This window comes from Cydia fagiglandana, chromosome 16, assembly GCF_963556715.1.
Source record: "Cydia fagiglandana chromosome 16, ilCydFagi1.1, whole genome shotgun sequence".
NCBI lineage: Eukaryota > Metazoa > Arthropoda > Insecta > Lepidoptera > Tortricidae > Cydia > Cydia fagiglandana.
The window spans coordinates 16057012-16078891 of NC_085947.1; the positions used below are offsets into that span (position 1 = coordinate 16057012).

The window sequence follows — 21880 nt, forward strand, 5'->3', positions numbered from 1 at the left end:
TGTGACGTTATTAAATTTTTATACCGGGTGTGGCCTGTAATATGAGCAAAAAATTAAATTGTAGGCTGTACTCCTCATACTGACCAACATTTGTTCAGCAACTTTTAAAAATAACTTGTGGTTTGATTTTTAATACACTTTAAAGTTTATTCTAAGACGCAATGTATTGCAAATTTTGCTATGGTTAAGGCGTGACAAGCAACGTCAATCACAATAATATGGCGTGGCGATGGCGTCCATTGAAGATAATATTTATTTTGTATAAAAAATAGGGAGTCTAAATACTTCATAATTTTTAAAAGTTGTGGAACAAAAGTGTCACCGTTTGAGGAGTACAATCTATGTTTTAATTATTTGCTCGTGTTACAGGCCACACCCGGTATAGTTAAGTAAAACTAAGTTTTGAGTAAAATGAACTACCCTATTGATTATGTGATCGTTTTTCGATATACACGCTCTATTATAATTATGGACTACTTAGACTATATAGCGCTTAGAGTTACAAGTTTCCATCTAAAAATCAACCTGGCCCCTATTTCACCAACGTGACAGGTGCGACAATTCGACAAGTCTCATTGTTGCTGCCGTCACAGGCATCCATGGGCTACGGTTATCGCTTACCATCGGGTGGGCCGTATTCCTGTTTGTCACCATCATTATATTATTTAAAAAACTTTATTATATCGGCAAAAAACAAGAGAAATCTCTTGTGACGTTTATGATGATAATGATGACAATTGTCACAAAATTTCAAAGAACTTTCGGTAATTCTTGACAGCAAATGAGTTCTGTGTCGGAATTTCGTGACAATTGTCGTATTTCTTGTGACAATTGTCATTAGCTTCGCAAAATAAATACTTATTTACTGGCGATATAGTGGAGTATTTTTTTATTAACATTTTGGTGGCGAACAACCACACCATCCGCCTGATGGTAAGCGGTTACCGTAGCCTATGGAGGCCTGTGACGTCAGTAACAGTGATGTCGACAAATACGACATTTGTCACGTTGGTGAAATAGGGCCCTGGTTATTTCCCATTCCAATAAAACGACATGTGACATGACACATGACAAACCATAAACATGACCAATTATAAACCGTCTAGACAGTAGGAATACAAGGCAGTATTTCCCGAAGTCCGGTTACAAGTATATCCGAGAATCGTGGAATTATGCAGTAGCTGCTACAATTATTTTAATTATTGAGAATATTTCCGCGGAAGGAGACGACTAGTGGATGTCTGGTTCATAGAGCACGCGGTGGCTGAATGGACAGACAAATAATACACTGTTCTCAATCTGTATAGTTTTATATATTTTTTAATATAGATAGATAGAGTACCTATTCTTTATTGCACACCTCAATACCTAAGAGATACAGCTTCAGGAAAAAACCTCTCGACCAGACAATCTACAAAAAAAAAAGAAATGTTTCACGGAATAAAATACATAATTTATTTACAAACAAGATACAGTGTGACCGAGTTGACAGCTACAATGCCTCAAGGGCCTATTTTAGATTTACGGAATTAATACAAAATGTACATAGGTAACATAAATGTAGATGATGCCTACTTTTTTAAGGCATTTTTTTCGGTTAGAAAAAAAGTAGAAACAATTGATAACCCAAAAAAAGCTTAAAACCTAGGAGTAAAAAGTAAGCGGCCTGAAAGCCAAATTCTTAAATGAGCACAAAAATATTTTTCAAAATTACTGTAGGTATATTACATCCTCAAACTAACTGAAAGCATTAAATAAACAAGACAGGTCAATGCTCCATAAATAACTGATACAAAGTTGGCTCACACGTGCAAATCCACGAGCTTTGACCCAAACTACCTTACACACGTAGACACATTGTCTACTTTGTATTGGACATAAACCTATTGACGTAACAGAATCAATGGGCAACATTGAACTATTATTACTAGAGTCGGACCAAAAAAAGTCTGCAGCGGATTTGATAGCCCACGCAGTGCGTCATTTATATGTCATAATTTCATAGAAGTTTGACGTTTAAAATAACACTTGCACTGCGTGGGCTATCAAATTCGCTGCAGACTATTCTTGGTCTGACTCTACGTATAGAACCGACACAGAGAACCTGCAGTATTTTGCGCGATGAGTTGATGTTGACGACAAACCATAGAAGCGGAGCGTGAGTCTCGCGACCTAAACGCGTAAGCGCCATGAATATTACGGCAGTTACGACGTTTTGGTCGAGTGGTACAGGTTGCGTTTCGACAGTTTCATTGTTTGGTATGGCTTCTCTATTCTCTAGCCGCCCATACGTCAAACCTTGCCAAGCAAAATTAAATTTTATTTTGTCAACACAAAGTTCAAATTGGAATGGAATAGGAGACCTTTTTATAGGTCTCTGGGCGGCTAGAGGCTATAGCAATAATAACTCAATGGTGGATAAGTCGCTATTTCGTAGTCTATTGAAAAGGAGTTGGAGAAAGGAAAAGTTTTCTCGAAGGGCTACAGTATGAATTTCTTCAAAAAGAAGTATATAGGTTTTAAAGGGTCGGCAACGCGCATGCCGGTATTTGCAGGCGTCTATAGACTAAGGTGACTGCATACCGGCGGGCCGAATGCTTTTTTTCCTACGATGTGGTATTTAAAAATACATTTTCTAGTGAAATAAGGCTCTCGTCAGCCACTGATTATTTTTGTAAGCTCTCTATTCGAAGACACACTTTAATGAAATGTTCCCAAACATTATCTACGTAATAAAGGCCACCATTCCTAACCCGAGTTTAACCGGTTAAATCTCTTTACCATGGTTACCAGTACAATTTGACACTAGGTTAACGGTTTCATCGGTTAACCCAGGGTTAGTGGGTTGGTGCAAGTGGACCTAACACCAATAAGTTATCCTGCGGGGTGGTAAAAGAAAAGTCACAATTCAACGAAAAATTGGTGAAAACTTAGAATTTTAATTAAGGGTGCTTCTTGGAAAATATTAATTAAGTTACGGAATCAATTAATTGGAGTATGTTCACGTAACCTTAATTAATTAACCGAAATATTGTTTTCTGAGAAAACTTATTGGTTTTTCAACGGACTGTTTTTGTAAGCTTTCAGTTTGAGTCAGGAAATGATGGAAATATTTTCTAGAAAATTTGATTTACATGACTAGGTACAGTCAGCCAAGAAAGTGGTCTACCACTTTTCGACTCTATCAATCAGATAATAGAGTCGAAAAGTGGTCGACCATTTTCTTGGCTGACCGTACCTACAGTAAGTACATGAACACCTGTTTAGTTTATTTCAACATATTTAAAAGCTCAAAAACGCCTTATTTAGAAACGTGATTAATTATTGCTATAAGCTAAATTAAATAGGTATACAAGTACAGTCAACTGTAAAAATATGGGTGTAGCCAACTTATTAAAAAATATGTCCCATAGTTCTTAATTCACTGACATAAGAGCTATGGGACACATTTTTGAGATGATTTGTGCACCCGTATTTTTACAGTTGACTGTAGGTACCTATTTGGTCTATTGAAATATTGGGGATGGGATGCAGTTACAGATCGAGGAGTATTGTCCCGTAAATATGCGAATATTCTGAAGATTTGCAGGTATAGGAGTTTATTTTCATGTGACAAATGGTGAAACATACTCCCAGAAAAATAATTACAAGCTTTTATTTAGTTTCACCTGACCTTTGTCTGTCTGTAATCAAATCTTGCAAGTTAAATTTGATCCACTTCCCGATGTCCGATTGAGCTGAAATTTTGCATGCATAATATAAATCGGATGACAATGCAATATTATCTGATGATGGAGACAGGAGGTGACCATAGGAACTCTGTGATGAAACAACGCAACCTAATTGTGTTAGGGGTTTTTAGAATTGTCTCGATAAGTATTCGTTGTCTGTCGTAAGAAAAGTACAGTCAACGATAAAAGCTTGTACCAAAAATGAATTTTTTGCCAAAAACTTATTATCGGCTTTAAACGCCGAAAAAGGAGTTGTACGGGTCAGCCAGTAGAATGCTTTTAAAGCTCACTTCAGCCATCTCTGCTAGCTTTTCGTGGAGCGGCGCGTGCGCCGGCTGATGCAACAGTAGCTGCGTATGACTCTAGCCACCCGATAATTGCTGTAGCGATCCGCGATCGGCTTTCCCTATATCACATTCTTTCGCTTAAAGGTTAACTGGAGGAGATCCCTTAAAGGGATAAGTTCGCCTTTGTACTATTAACGAATGTTATTTTTCCTGTTTTGTTTTGATTTTTGTACAATAAAATGTTTTACTACTACTACTACTACATTCAATGGGAGTGCCTTTGTTTCTCATATAATTTTAAGTCATAATGTTTTGTTTGTCATATTATCATTAGTCATAAAACTGAAACCGTTAACTTTTCAGGATTATCGTAAGATTATCCTATAGATAGGTTAGGTTAGGTTTATTTTATGGCAATCCTGAAAAGTTACCCGTTTCTGAACTAAATAAATTTTCGAAAATGTGGACAAACAATACATTATGACTTAAAACTTTTTGGGAAACATTAGAGATCTCATTCAATGCCATGGGAAAAAATTCAAATATTTTATCTCTGTCTTTTTGTTAGTCTGTCTGTTTGTTATTTACCAACGGTTTTGTAGGTATGTAATATATATGTTCGAGTTACTTTTCTTCCGTATAAGATACAGCTGTCTTAACAATTTGACAGATTTTTCCAGATAATAAAGAAATTACGTCACTCGTTAAAATAACACTGCCTATTTTCGCTAACAACTATTAAATAGTATCATTATATCACGACATATCACTTTATCACATCTAATATTAGAAACGTTACAAATCTTTTTTAAATATTTCCTTATTGTGAATTAACTAGGTAAATTGTCATATAATGTACCTAATGTGATATGTGATATGTGATATCAATGTTTTTGAAGCAAAGGTGTTATATAGTCGCACCAATAAAAGTCTGCAGCGGATTTGATAGCCCACGCAGTGTTAGTGTTATGTATACGTCATAATTTCATAGAAGTTTGACGTTTAAAATGACACTTGCACTGCGTGGGCTATCAAAATCGCTGCTTTTTACGGTCTGACTCTAACGCTACGTCTTACGTAGGCGAACAACGCGCGAACGCGGCGCGGCGCCTGACATTCGCGTGCAAATCGCGCCGCACCGCGTTCGCAACGAGATCGCTTACGTAGGACACTTCTATGGGCATCAAAGGATTGATTTCGCCGCGCCGCGCCGCGCCGCGTTCGCGCGTTGTTCGCCTACGTAAGACGTAGCGTAAGCGAATAGTATTGCTAACTGTACATTGTACCTATTTCCATGGATTTACCTAGCATGTTCAGGACGGGGAATAATTCGTATACATTTATTTTATGTTTAATTTATTTTGCTCATTAAATAATCTAGGAGTTTAACAATAACAAAACCTATTTTAGGTACCAATCAGAGGTATTCGCTCTGAAAACTTGAAAAGTTTGTACCTAATATGTTTTTAGAAAATGCAAAATTACTAATTAATAAATAAACTTTTAATACGTAACTGCATTTTATATAAGTGGTAGAAAATATTCAAACACGTGTTGGGCACCCTCCCGAGGGCACCAAATTTTGATAGGTATTTTTAATTTTTAGTTTTAATTATTTTAATTCTAGTTAGTTTTAGTTTTATATTCCTATTTATGTCTTTTAGTAATTTATGTAATTTAATATTTCTTATAATGTTGTACATACTTCCTTATTTAACTTGAAAATATATGTCAATACATGTATATATATCTGTCACGTATATAAGTATCTGTCACGTATCTGTCAATAATATTTTGAAAACACTGTCAATAAAATTAAATTTGAGGCATAATCGAACTTAGTCGCGATGCATATTGAATTAGGTACCTACTTAAATAGGTACCTAAATACTCGTAATGTGAATTTTAATGCACGTTGTAGGTACCTACGTCACATAAGTGCGCTGTTCCATTTCGTGTTATTTCCCGTAGATTAAAATCAGGGAACTCCAAAGATTTGACGCAGTTCACTAAAAAGGGTCCGCTTATAAAAAAAAGATCATTTTCAGTAAAAACTTACAACAAAAAACAGATCACGTCAACAATTAACTTAATTTAATACTCTCGAAAACTACGTCAGGGCCAATTACGAGCAATGTATATTATGTAAGTCACAACAATAAATTAGGTTCTATATATACATATTTTTTGTGCATAAACATGTTTTTTTTTATTGAAAAACACTTGAAAAAAAGTCACATTAAAAATGTAACTAACAATTATACAGCAAGAACATTATGATCTGCCTGATCTTAAGGGGCCCACTGATTAACAGTCCGCCGGACGGTATCGACCTGTCACTTAGAATAAAATTTTGATAGTTCCGAACAACTGACAGGCGGATACCGTCCCGCGGACTGTTAATCAGTGGGCCACTTTACGATCGGCCGCCGACATTTACATTAATTATTAGGTTTCATAAGTAATAGTTACTAAGTTTATTTAAACGTATTTCAAGATCGTTTACCATCTTTCTCATGCTAAAAAAACGAGGTATATAGGTAGAAGATTTAAATTTTTGCTTATCTGAGCTATACATACTCAATCAAAGAATTGAAAAAAAATCATTATGATCTATAACAGCCATTCTCAAAGTGTGTTCCGCGGAACCCTAGGGTTCCGCAAAGCCTCTGTTGGGGTTCCGCGAAAATATACTTGTAATAATAAGAAAAAAACCAGCTCTTCTATAGATATATCTGGTCCACAGTGATGAACGAAAATTTTTAATTTGGGGTTCCGTCAAATATTTTGCTTGCCGAAAGGGTTCCGTCACCAAAAAAGTTTGAGAACCGCTGATCTATAAGAAGGGGTTCAAAGTCCTACTTTGAACTCTTGGTTGAAGATAAAGGTAGCGTCACACTTATACTTATATTATGTCATCATCTAATCTGTTTGAATCTCGACCGCGTCACAATTATCAACAATTCTTATCAGCGCTATTACTTATCAGATTAAGCGTGTTGGCGGAAGATACCGCCGCATTTTTAACAAGTCTTCTCAAACATGCGTTCTCAGAACTATGCTAAAAAACCGGGCAAGTGCGAGTCGGACTCGCGCACGAAGGGTTCCGTACCATAATCCAAAAAAAAAGAAAACTAAAAAAAAACGGTCACCCATCCAAGAACTGACCACTCCCGACGTTGCTTAACTTTGGTCAAAAATCACGTTTGTTGTATGGGAGTCCCATTTAAATCTTTATTTTATTCTGTTTTTAGTATTTGTTGTTATAGCGGCAACAGAAATACATCATCTGTGAAAATTTCAACTGTCTAGCTATCACGGTTCGTGAGATACAGCCTGGTGACAGACGGACGGACGGACGGACGGACAGCGAAGTCTTAGTAATAGGGTCCCGTTTTACCCTTTGGGTACGGAACCCTAAAAATGACATTGAGTGAAAAATATCAATGTTAAAACTGTAACTGTAGGGAAAGGCAAAATGGACTAGGGGTTAAGACATTTAAAAAATTTAAACAGTGAGGGATTATACAGTGTGGAAAAAATTAATGGGCTAATACCTAATAAATATTTTTTTTTTTTAATGAATGGGCTTACTCATCTGTTTACTTATACTTGGTCAAGCAGATCTTGTCAGTAGAAAAAGGCGGCAAATTTGAAAAATGTAGGCGCGAAGGGATGTCGTCTCATAGAAAATTTGAATTTCGCGCCTTTTTCTACTGACAAGATTTGCTTGACGCACTATATCTGTTTTTTTACAAACAATAGAATGTTCTCTTTAAGTAAAATGAGCTAATTTAAAGTTTTAAGGCGCTTTTCCTCCGGCTCATTATTTTTTCCACACTGTATATAATAAGTTAAAAGTGCAAAGCTTCACATCATACAGAGTAAACAAATGCCCTTACCTGTACAACAGGTGTCACAGACAGTCTCCTATGCCGTGGATCCATTGAGAAAGAAGAAACAGCCTCTCACGTGGTATTGGAATGCAGAGGAGTGGCCCCATACAGAGCAAAACATCTCGGATCCCCGAGAGACCTCCCCGAGGTCCCACTCAACATCAAAGGTCTAATAGGATTCCTCGAGGAGCTGGGCTGGTAGGACTATGCAAAATAGGCGCCAGTCGTTGTGAGTTGTGGAAAATCGCCCGAACTACAATACAATACAATGTCCTTACCAGGATTCGAATCCGGGACATTCTACTTCGTAGGCAGGGTCACTACCGACTAGGATCACTTGGAGGTCGTCACGTGGATTGGTGCGGGAGAGAAGAAAATCAGCCATTTCATTGACCTGTAGGCACGCGTGCATCGGGGCACGTAGGCTCTGTAAAACTTGCCAGCCAGGCATAGCCTACCACGAACCACGTTCGACGTGTTGCCTCTCTCTCGCACTTGAAAGTTCGTACATAAGTGTGACTAGCGATGGGCAATACACTCTATTCTTTTTGCTTTAATCCATTCGATCTCATAACGTTTTAAGGTACAAATGGTCAGTTACCAATGACGTCGCTGGTACAAGGTACAAGTACCTACACCGTGGGAATACCCCACGTAGGTTAACCTTTTGACCGTCAAAGACGTCACCTGACACGCGTCTTCAGCCCAATATTAACCTTCGTGCCTTCTCACAAGGTTCATAAAGGCGCGCCGGCGCCGCGCACGAGGCCTGGCGATCAAAGGGTTAATCAGAACCGCTTTTAAGTATCTGCCTTTTAAAAGGCGGGTTTTTCCTTCTGCCTATATTTTGGAATGTTTTCTTTTCAAACTGGTGGCAATTAAATATTTTAATATTGGCCAGTTGTGCTTTTATTAGCATGGAAAACCGCAAAAGCCTAAAGTCAAAGGAAACATTTGAATGTCGAGAAGTTAACTGATGAGTGACCGAATGTTTTTTTTTTTCAAGAACAATAATAAATCCCTATACCTATAATTATTAAGTAGTACTGTACAGGATGGGCGCAAAAAAGTACTTAAAATGATTTATCGCCAACATAGGTATCATATTACATTTTTATTAAGTAAATTTAATTGTTAGAAATAATATTGTTACTTTAGCTACTTTTTAGGATTCCGTACCCAAAGGGTAAAACGGGACCCTATTACTAAGACTGCTGTCCGTCCGTCCGTCCGTCTGTCACAGACAGTTGAAATTTTCACACATGATGTATTTCTGTTGCCGCTATAACAACAAATACTAAAAACAGAATAAAATAAAAATTTAAGTGGGGCTCCCATACAACAAACGTGATTTTTGACCGAAGTTAAGCAACGTCGGGCGGGGTCAGTACTTGGATGGGTGACCGTTTTTGTTTTGCCTTTTTTTGCATTATGGTACGGAACCCTTCGTGCGCGAGTCTGACTCGCACTTGCCCGGTTTTTGTACACATGACTAGGTGCTACGGTAATAACAATTAACAAATGATACAGTGTTGTGTATCAAATTCAATTGATTACCTGAGATTTTTTGACAACAAAATTTTAGAAAATTAAGAAAATAGCTAGTAAACATAAAACATATTATATAGCCGAGGAACCTGACGAGCAAAATTTTAAACAGAAGTATATTTTCAGAGATATTGAGATAAAACCTTTAAACCGATGCGATGGCCATTTCTTCCGTCTCAAGTATTTTGCACTTCCAATTTCCTGGTGATAATGCCAACTCTTAAAATAAAAATAAATCTATATATTTAATCTATATATCTATATATTTATTTATTTATTATAATAAATAAATAAATAAATAAATAAATAAATGGATAAATCCATTTTTAAGGGTCCCATAACATAGCCAATAAAAAAACTCTTAACGTCATTAATTAATATCTTGGTAGGTAATAAAATGCGTTCTTTTCGAAACGCTACAGAGCTATAACCGCGAAAATCGAATTTCGTTAATTGCGGGCATTTTTCTCTGTCACTCTAATTACGTCTTAGTTATTGAGAGTAAAAGAGAAAAATCCCCGCAATTTGTGAATTTCGGTTTTCGCGGTAGGCCCCCAGTTGTCTCGTAACCGCAGATGTCAAGTGTGACTACCTATATGTATACACGATATTATTTATAACTACCACTTAACCTGGTTTTCCCTGGTCACTGTACCTGGTTATGTGGTTATTGAGGTTTCTCCACAAAAAAGGTAAGTATATAAGGACGAATCTAATTCTGTAAGTTAAGATAAAGTATGGAATGGAATCGAATAGAAATCAAGGGGGGAGGCCTTTGCCAAGCAGTGGGACACAGTATATATAGGCTTAAAATATAATATAATATAATATAAGATAAAGTATTTAATGCATATGCAGCCGTGGACACTTACGTACCTCATGCAGTCACCATCAATCGTAAATAATAACCGACCAAGTGCGAGTCGGACTCGCGCACGAAGGGTTCCGTTACCTTTACGCTAAAAAATCACGTTTGTTGTATGGGAGTCCCACTTAAATATTTATTTTATTCTATTTTTAGTATTTGTTTGTAGCGGCAACAGAAATATATCATTTGTGAAAATTTCAACTGTCTAGCTATCACGGTTCATGAGCTACACCCTGGTGACAGCCATCAGACAGACGGACAGAGAAGTCTTAGTAATAGGGTCCAGGTTTTTTAAGGTTTCGGGTACGGAGCCCTAAATAAGTATCAATAATTTTCTAAATGAAGTCGCTTTCGTAAAAACTACTGCCTATGTCAATTCATGGGATTACTTATCAAGCGGACCCCATGGGCCTTGGCAAAATGCCGGGATATCGCGACGAAAACTGAATTCAGCTAGGCCCTAGCTTGTAGCTTGCGCCTAATCCCGAACGTTTTAGATAAAATTCCTTTCTCTTTATCTGTCCATGCGACAATTATGTGCTATAAAAAGAGATCAAACATAATTTAACAATTGGCGATTGTAAATAACTATGGCAGTAAACGCAAAGGCGCGTCAAGTTGTGCCAACACTAATAATTGCTCGGAGCAATGCTGAGCCGAACGGAGCCAAAAATGCCCGAAAGGATCAGTTTCGCCCCTCTGATACATAATCATCATCATCATCATCATATCAGCCTTTTATCGCCACTGCTGACCAAAGGCCTCTCTTCAAGTACGCCACATATCCCGGTCCAGAAGTGACCCACAATCTTCCGAATGTCGTCCACCCAACAAGTACGCTAGGCACTCCTTTCGTCAGTAAGCGGTCACCATTCCTTGATAACAGGTTATGAACTGCTGCCAGCCAACAAATCTTATCAATATCAAATCCAGATGGATTACTTCAAGCCTCCCAGACCCTCCTGGAAATGATCTTTCGCCGTGCGTTTAAACACCCCGAATTCCTTCCCAGTTATGCAACCAGTGACGTCACACGGTTGTTTCATTTTTCTCACACATGCACCTATAATAACATAATAACATTCGCCTACGTGGTTGAACGCAACATTAACTGCCGGTGAATCATCGTTGTGACGTCACGGCTCTATTTCGAGGTCCAAAATGAGGGCCGATTCGAAACAACCTGTCGATTTCATCTCATTTTGAAGTCATTCACCTTTTCATTTCTCTCGTATGAAATATTGGTGCAAGCAAAATGCATACATATGAATCATTTTTTAATTCGAATGCCGCTTCCGATCGGTGAATGTTAATTTGTCCGGTAAGGGCCGGTTCACAATGATTACGAAACACCTAATTGAATAAATTATATTTCTAACAAATTATACACCTACTCCTTCCTCTAAAACCACTCTATTGATAGGTGAAAACCGCATGAAAATCCTTTCAGTAGTTTTTGAGTTTATCGCGAACAAACACACAAACAAACAGACGCGGCGGGGGACTTTGTTTTATAAGGTGTAGTGATGACACCGATGACATCATTTATGCCTTCCATGTAAATTTTATTTACTAGCAATGTCGTTGACCCCATCTACTAATTAGGGTTGAAACATGTACCTAGTTGATAACATTTTGAGAAACTGCACCTTAAAAAGGTGCTGAATGCTCTACCTACCTGGTTCAGAATACATAGTTCCAAATGGCAATCGGGGGTGAAATTGACTATGAAATTGGGGTGTGGAAATACTAATTATACGCTGACAAAATTGCAGGCAGAAGCTAGTAAAATAAATAATTCATTTTTTTAAACTCTTTTTGAACGAGCCTTTACTAGTCGGTATGCATTCGTAGAAAAGTTTCAAGGGATTGAATAATTTTAGGGCGTTTATTTTTGAAATACCGTTCTTGGAATAAATAATTGGTTCTTTAGAAAATAATTAAATGTAGAGTTGTTCTGTTCTGTTAGTTCCTGTTAATCGATTGATTTAGTAGTAGTAGTAAAACACTTTATTGTACAAAAAACAAAACAAAACAGGAAAAATAACATTCGTCATTAGTACAAAGGCGAACTTATCCCTTTAAGATCCTTTGGGTTATTAGCCTTACCACGACGACTGCCTTAGCAGTGTCAGACTCACATATTCACCAACGTCTACGCGTAACTTCCTTTCTATAGATCTCACTCGCACTAATAACGCTAATATTAGGGAGTGCTCCCGGTACTGGTTTTCTATACAAATACAGTACCGGAACCGGGAATTCCCGGTTCTCGCCATACAAACTCAGTACCGGGAGCATTCCCTAGCTAATATACGAGTACAAGTGACAAGCAAAGAAAGTAACTAAGGTACGTACCTACACCCTAGCGAAGTCAAACTGGTGGTAGCCGGACAGGTGGATTTTATCAAACTGCACAACGGGACTTAATCGCGTATTTAAGTTTTAAGATTTACCTCCGACGTTTCGAGGACGGCGTTGTCCCCGTGGTCTCGGAGAAGACCACGCAGTGGAGTGGCGTTGTGCAGTTTGATGATGTTTAATAATCGTGAAAGTTTAAATCAGGTGGATTTTGTATTCAAATCATTTAAATCTATGTAAGTAGCTACCATTGAGATCACAACTATCAAGAATATTAATAATAGGTACTTAAGTCATTCAATTTGACTATTTCGTTGAAAAATGTGACGTCACACCAGGGGGTAGGGGTTTGCCAAATGTGACCAAGTGTGACGAGGAAGGGGGGTCAAAAACCTAGAAATTCGTGTGACGTAATGAATGAACCAACAGAAATAAGCGGGCATCTCGCTCGTTTCTTCCCAGAACGTGCAGAATGTGGAATGACTTGCCTCCTGAGGTATTTCCTTTGCGCTACGACATGGGATTCTTCAAGAAGCGGGTATTTAGGGTTCTCAAGGGTCGGCAACGCTTAAGTGGCTCCTGTGGTGTTGCTTATGACCATGGGCGACGATGACCGCTTCCCATCAGGCGGCTCGTCTGCTCGTTTGCTGACTATTACATAAAAAAAAAACATATTTTTCAAGCTTCGTTCGGCACAGTGCAGCGCCACATGCCCATGACCGGTTGCATAAGCGGGTTGCGAGCCAAGGCGTCAGTGATGACGATTCGTCCGTCATTGCATCAGTCTAGTCATGCTGACGGGGCATAGCAATTAGTTGCATACCGTAAAATAGGGTGAGTTGGGTGAAATTTGACTTTCAAACCTCGATAAAATTTTATTTTTACATGTGAAAACTGAGTGGTGTATATAATAAGTGGTTCGGACGTTTGTATTTTAGTTTGTATTTTATTTTGGGTAGTTCCATTTCATAACTTTGACGATAAAGAGGAAAACCCACCTCACCCCGTAGGGCCTCGTATTTGGGGTGAGAGGGTTGTTCATACAAAGGTGATTTTGGAAGATTGTTGGATCGATTTTTTTTTATTATGCGTATTACTATAGCCCCATTTGAAATTGGAATACATTATTTTTGTAGCAGTAGCCTTAAAATCCCTTCTCACCCCCCTCTCAAACCTTCTCTCCCCATTCATAACCCAACTCTCCCCGCGAAACCTACTCACCCCGTTTTACGGTACTGTGCATGTTTTACAAACAGGTGCTGTTGATTATATAGTCACAGGGGATGTAGCCAAGACAAGATGACTACAGTTTATCGACAAACGCTAAATTAATAGGTGAGGTAATTAGAAGATTTACAGCGCTATTCGGGAAATGATTTAGAGATTCACTAGATATGAAATATACTAACTAAGCACTTACGCTATTATTAACGCCGCTCCAATATTCAGTATGGTACTTTTTGCCGTGGAACGTCACATATCTTTACTATTTCATCTCTAATTCATTTCCCGAATCGCGCCGTTAGAAGAAAACAAAAGATATAGCGTACCGCGCGGGGTTTGCCTTTTATCTCAATTACCTACTCCGGAAATAATTCTGTATGATATTTTGGTAATCGAATGCCTCATATGTCTAAGGGGTATTTTATACTAAAGAGGTATATATTATAACAATTTTTATAGCAGTTTGAAACTATAGCTACGTTAACTGCTCGAGTTTCTTAACTCGCAAATCTAAATGGCCGCCCGTCATAAACCTGATTTCGTCACGTCATTGGGTCACTACATAACCGTCAGAAAAGTCAACGACACAGGAAATGGCTGGAGGAAACTGCCATTCATACTTTTTTACACATTTTTTTTACGGAGAAGCAGAGATTGATCTTCAACCAGTCAGCAAAAAACCCATGTGATTCTACCTATTATAAATATAATAGATAGGTAGCAGATTTGCCGACGAACTTCCTAATCTTCCTATAGGTATCTACGTCATGTCAAAATTTGATAACTGACCGAGCTTGAAGCGCGAGCGAAGCGTCTCTGTTTTAGCTTGCGAAAACGTTTTTAAATGTCTCTGCGGTTGTTTTCCTAGATCGTATTTCTCAGCCAAATCTTGTAAAGTTTTAAGAGCAAGGGCCGAGTCAAAATGACAATCGTTGACAAAAAACGCTAATAGAAACTTAAATAATGTATGGAAATAGTGACGTGACTTTTCGTGGCATCTATCATCCTGGTACAATTTTACTAGAGTTATACCAAGAAAAGTCTGCAGCGATTTTGATAGCCCACGCAGTGCAAGTGTTATTTACACGTCATAATTTCATAGAAGATTGACGTTTAAAATTACATTTGCACTGCGTGGGCTATCAAAATCGCTGCAGACTTTTCTCGGTCTGACTCTATACGTTCGGCGTCATGCAGTAAACTTATCCTGATCTAACTCTAGCTCTACAGAGGATACTCTAGCTGCTGCTGCTGCTGAGGGTGCTCTAGCTTCAGGGGATAGGGATACGTGGAGAAATAAGAGGGAGGCCTTTGCCCAGCAGTGGGACAATATAGGATCATAATAATAATAATAACTCTCGAGGACAAGTCCAGCAAGTACCTAGACTTAGTTAGCTCACGAGATAACCGCCATGTGGGATGTTGACTCGACGATCATTGTTCCTATAGTCGTGTCAGCGAACGGTCTCATAGCGAAGAGTCTCGACCAACACCTAGAGAGACTCTCGCTAGGTGGTTGGATCAAGGGTCAGATGCAGAAGGCGATAATTTTGGACACGGCGCGTATAGTACGTCGATTCCTCACTCTGCGGCCCTGACCACCGGCAGCTTGGGCCCTGCCCCGCTGCCGGCGGCACCCTAGGTTAGGTTTTTTATAATGTGTTTATAATTTTTTTTTATTGTTTTGTAAGTGTTTTTATATTTTACTTTTATATTCATATTATAATTAACCTAACTTAAGAAGAAAAATAAATAAAGAGAATAATAATAACTCTCGCTCTAGTAGCTCTAGGTGCTTTTAGGCTTTAGAAGTGTCACTGTTTAGCTACATTTATATTGCAAAGTTTTCAGTACTACTATAAGAATAATTGAGATTCTGACGTATTCGAACTTCAAGATATTCACAAGAGACGACACGTACTAGATACGTTAAAGTTTAAATATCAACTAGTTCTCTTTTGCAGCGCAATTCGGGCAACCAATGTCACTTTTACGTTACATAGAGTAAGATATCTATTAGATGTGAATTAGATCGCTAAAGTAATATCATGTGGAAATCGTTCAAGAGTATCTCCAGAATCGCGCAAATGTCAAATTTGACAGGTTAGATCTTAAACATATCGTTATCGTATCTTGGTGATGTCTAAAAGATGTCTAATAGATGTCTATTTCATAATCCGAATCGGGCCCATTATCTTTTCGCTACATCAATCATGTCCGTTCCCATAGCCAGATCGCGTTTTTGCGGCGTTGCAACTTGACGTCATCGTCTGCGCGCGAGCAGGCCCCGCGGCGTCTGCGTCGGCGCACGCTGAACATGTTAAATGACCGACTCGTAACTATTGGGTGTATTCGGATTTTAATAGATCAGATCCATAAATGACCTATTATTAAAAACATTAAAAAGAAAAATAAACTAACTTATCTATGAAATAAAACTAATACTAAATAAAATAAAATTAAAATTAAAATACGTCCAAGAAATTGGGCCCCATTGGCATGGTGCCGAGGACGCTTGGAGCATTTCCCCGCTGTATTGTGAAGCTAATACGTTTGAGCGAGAAAGCTGCCAGCTCTTCGGTCACCAGTGAAGTCGATAAGCCTTTTTGAAAGCTCTTTAAAAAATTGGATACGAATATGCCTGTACATATATGTGTAAGTTACAGGTTACATTAGTAATAGGTATTGGGTGAAAGTCTACCGTTACACGAAATTATTCCCAAAGTTTCATAGAAACCATTAAAATTACCGACGCACAGACATTACCTATTGATATTTTGCGTCATACTTGACCGCATCATTTGAATGAGAAGAGGTACAAATTCCAATCTGATTCTAATAGGAATATCAAATTCTCAAGCAAGTAATTGACCCACGTACGTCTATCGGTGGACCTTATGCCTTTTGTAATAAGGTTTACGAACTGTCAGTTAACAGTGAGGACGATGGTACTATACTAGAACATATTACGTCTGTGTATTTAAAGAATTCGTCGGCAGTTCTTTGAAGAGCCGTGGCTAATCCACGGAATACCGATCGCCTCCACTCTTGCTACTGAAATGAAACACTTTTCTAGAAAACACCCCGGCAAGCTAATCTCAACTTTAACACTTCTACAAAAAGTTGAAATTAGCTTACGATCAAAAGAAGTTTAATAGGTGCGTAGACGCGCTGTCTGCGAACGCATTGCGTGTTCCAAATTTGAAAGGTCGACTTTTTAAAACGCAGGCTTTTCATTGCTCGCTTTGAGAGTTAACGCTTGAACAACCATATAGATGTGAAGCAATGGATGCATAATTAAAGGAATTTGACGAGGAATTAGTTTGATAAACAAGAAACGATCGTCCATTGAGGGATTCCTACAAGTGGAGTGTAAACAGAGTGGGATAATGTGACTATTGTGACAATATTGTTTTAGATGGTTTTGAAGCGGCATTCTTAACTTCTTATTAGTAGTGGTATTTACTACTGTTTCCTATAATTTTGTTTAGCTTGGCGTTCCAATATGCTATAGGTATAGGAAGGTACCTAAGGTATTGTTATGTCTAGCCGTTAGCGATGGCCACCCGATTGAGCCGCTAGCCGCGTTTTATTAATTTAAGTTTTATTAAATTTATTATTGGTATTCATTTAATTAAATAAAAAGGTACTTTATAAAAAAAACTATCAATTCTAAAATTTCCTGACATTTTCGTGTTCCGTCCCCATTCCTGACAAAAGGCCAAAATTCCTGACATGTCAGGAAAATTCCTGTTATCTGTAACCCTAAGTCTAAGAGCCTGTTTTATTATTATTAGTTCCGTGGTCAAAAACCTAATAGGCCCCAACAGATGTAGTGCATAATTATTTTCCTTCGTATTTTCACGGAAACGCACGAATCTCTTCGTGTCTTGCCATTTCAGTCAGTCTCGGTACAAAAAGTACTGAGGTTGACTGAAATAGCATGACAAATACGAACGTTTCCGAGAAAATACGAAGAAAAAACAATTATGCACTACATCTGTACCTATGCTTTTTAACTGTGCATAAATTTAAGCTTGGATGGAATGGAACTGATGCATAATGGAAGCAATAATCAATATGGGATCAATTTATTCAATTAAGGGCCACTTGCACCATTCGACTAACCCGGGGTTAACAGGTTAAACATTGAGTTACCATGGTTACCAGTACATTTTGACACTGGATTAACGGTTTAACCGCTTAACCCCAGGTTAATGAGCAGGTGCAAGTGGCCCTAAGTGTATTTACCGTTTTGAAAGGCCCACGTTGCCGGCCGCGTGAGCCTTTAACCGGGTGACTTTTTGTCATTATCATTAAACATGTCAATACTCGTATTGTCAATGTCATCATGTCATCCAAAAAACTAATGAGAACAGTTTTCGCGATTCGGACGCTAAATTGTCGTGTTGTGTTTAGATTGAAATTGCATTGATTTTTAGCTAACGTATCCTTCTATGTGTGAGCGCGATGCAATGAAGATTCGTAAAGGGGCCCACTGATTAACAGTCCACCGGACGGTATCGGCCTGTCAGTTAGAACAACATTTTGACAGTTCCGAGCAACTGACAGGCCGATACCGTCCGGCGGACTGGTAATCAGTGGGCCCCTTAAGGTTGGTTGCAGGTAGAGTCTGTCTAACTACTCTAAACTAAGTCTATATATAATCAAATTATTAATAGAATATTTACTTTATATTTTAGAATATTTTTGTTTTTACTGACTCTGTAATGATTTTGCAAGTGACAGAGTGTGGAAGCGCTACTAAAAACTTCTCATTCCTATAAACATAATGTACTAAGTACAAATAAAGACTGCATTGGAAATGCGCAAAAAGGCGCCTTTGTACACCTCCCTTGGATTACACACATTTAATAGAGTCAGACCAAGAATAGTCTGCAGCGGATGTGATAGCCCACGCAGTGAAAGTGTTATTTTAAACGTCAAACTTCTATGAAATTATGACGTATAACGACACTTGCACTGCGTGGGCTATCAAATCCGCTGCAGACTTTTTTTGGTCCAACTCTAGGACAGGTATTAAAACGATTCTTCTATTCTTCTACAAGATGTCATTAAAATGTTATATTTTCATAGAAATAAGAGATTCGTGATGACATTCCCTCACTTTGTCTTTGTAAATGCTGGCTATTTACCTATCTAAGTATCTGAGTAGAAAAAAGAATAAAGCAATTGCACCATCCCTAATAGATAAGATAAAAACTATAAAAATATTATGTGTAATATTGAAACACATAATTCTTGTCTCAAGCGGAAGCAGAGATAATTATAAAGGAAAACTGTAGTACCGAGAACTGTCATGCCTTAATCTTGAGATCTTTTACAAGATCTACCTAATCTACCTACCTATATTAATAAAGCTTAGTCATTTATATAATGGTTTCCTCCGAAAAGTATGGCGTGGTTAAGAGTATACCGGGAACCGGAGGATGGAAATATTTATAGTGTACTTTGTATAACCTTCACTAGGTAGGTATACGTATAACTATACCGGGTGTGGCCTGTAATATGAGCAAAAAAATAAACTGTAGGCTGTACTCCTCATACTGACCAACATTTTGTTCAGCGACTTTTAAAAATAACATGTGGTTTGATTTTTAATACACTTTAAAATTTATTCTAAAACGCAATGTATTGCGAATTTTGTTATGTTTAAGGCGTGACAAGCAACGTCAATCACAATGATATGGCGTGGCGATGGCGTCCATTGAAGATAATACCGATTTATTTTGTATGAAAAATAGGGAGTCTAAATACTTCATAATTTTTAAAAGTTGTTGAACAAAAGTTTCACCGTTTAAGGAGTAGGTACAATCTATATATGTTTTAATTATTTGTTCGTGTTACAGGCCACACCCGGTATAATAACTACAGGACCCCTAGTGTAAATTTAATTAGATAGGTAGCGTGATGAGCGTTCGCGTTTGCGTTATATCTATTTTTGTATGGGTTCTAAAAACAGCGCGCCAAGCGGGACGTTATGGAAACTCAAAATCCCATACAAAATGACACTTAACGCAAACACATACGTCACGTGTCACGCTATCTAATGAAAACACAAGGGGTACAGTCACCTGCAATAATATGTTACACAACGAAGGCCGCAAAAATATCTGACACGATCTTATTTGTAGAGCCATAAGTGCGTGTCACATATTTTTGCGGCGTTCGAAGAGTAACATATTATTGCAGGTGACTGTACACTATCAAAAGTAGTCTCATTCGCTACTTTTCATTGAGATTAACACCAGACAATGACGAATTTACTTAATTACTGTAAAATTATTGTAATATTTGTTACGGAACTTTAAAATCCGTGCTAAGTAAAATGGGCTTAAAGGAACCGTCGCAAAGAATGCAGCGCGAGTCACGTTATAATTCATAAACGGAAGTTTTCCCATCACAAACTTTAATGCACTTATTTGAGATGCATCTCAAGTTTCCTTGAAACTATTAATACTATACTTCGTTTTTTTTAGCATTAGAAATTAGGTAAACAATCTTGATGTGTCTTTTAATTGAAAAACACATTTTAAAAATAAGTTACGGCAAATATGTAACAATTATGAATCTAATACGATCATTTATATTCTTCTGCTTTCATAAGTAATAGTTTTTGATTTTTAAAAAGCGTTTTTCAATTAAAAGACATGCCAAGATCGCTTACCTTCTTTCAAGTTCTTTCTAATGCTAAAAAAAACGAACTATAGGAGATATAGGGAGCGTGTTTGTACTGTAGGGGGCAGCACCTTAATGTCAAGTTTATGTTTCCGATTTTGGCCACAAGATGGCCGATCACCCAATACGCGCAGGCTCTCTATTATCTAATAGTTAAAGTCTAAGAAAAACGTGTGCGTCGAATTGGACAGCTAAAATAGATGTCGCTCTACAGCTAACTGCAAAATTGCATGGACAAATGGGGTTGGCCGCTCAAAGTATTTTACAGATGGTGGATGGTGGAGCACAGAGGTCCTACCAAGCATTGCGTATGCTATCAAAATCGCTGCCGACTTTTCTAGGTCTTACTCTAGAAACAGGTAAAATCCATGCTAGCGCCATTTATATAATCCTTGACAGTTGCCAACCTCATTACCTAGTCATGCAGTTTTGCGGCTGGATGTACGCTCGCGTACATGTATGTGTATGTGGTAACCCTGGCTGCCAAAAGTTAACCTAGTTTAATAAAAAAATATTAACGAAGCTTAATAATTTCCAAATTAAATACAATTAGGTACCTATGATTGAAAGTAAAACCAAAGTCTTTTACCAATGAAAAAGCAAGTAATTAATATCTTGACCTTTTCTGCCATTCGAGTAATAAAAGTAAGCAATAAAATAACAATCATTCACTAAAATCAAATTTAACCGTCTATTATAATAATGGATTGGTTCCAAAAGCGTTAGGTACAGTCAGCGGCAGAAGTTGCTGAGCGGGCGAGGTGTTCAAAATTACCTTGACACGCTCTTATTCTCGTAACAATAAAGTCGCGTCAAGATCATTTTGAACACCGGCCCGCTTAGCAACTATTGCTGCTGACTGTAGTACGTTTAGCCCATTTTTATTAACGTGCCGAAGAGTGACCGAAATACATTTAATTGGCAATTACAATTTATACAACTTCTACTTTGTTTGAACAGGAAAACGATTTTTGTTAATTATACTGAACTTCGAAATAACACCTACATTGTTACGTAACGTAAGAAATATCGCTCAATATTGGCTGGCAAAAATATAATAAAAAGTTTCGAAGGGTGACCATGATTGCAAAGATTAATTAAAGGACAAAAGGCAGGAGTATTCAACTTTATAAGTTTTATAACACTTATAAAGTAAAAAAATCATTAAATAAACATACTGATAACATCTTCATTTTAAATGCGTTGATATTAAAATTTAGAATGTTGATTTTTAAATTATCAATAAGGTAATAAAAGTGAAAGATT

General features: G+C 37.7%; 1 protein-coding gene across 2 annotated transcripts in view; it reads right to left on the bottom strand.

Annotated features, from left to right (window-relative positions):
- Positions 1 to 21880, bottom strand: part of LOC134672104 (CHH-like protein) — a 79778-nt gene that overhangs the window by 56670 nt on the left and 1228 nt on the right. The window lies entirely within an intron of this gene.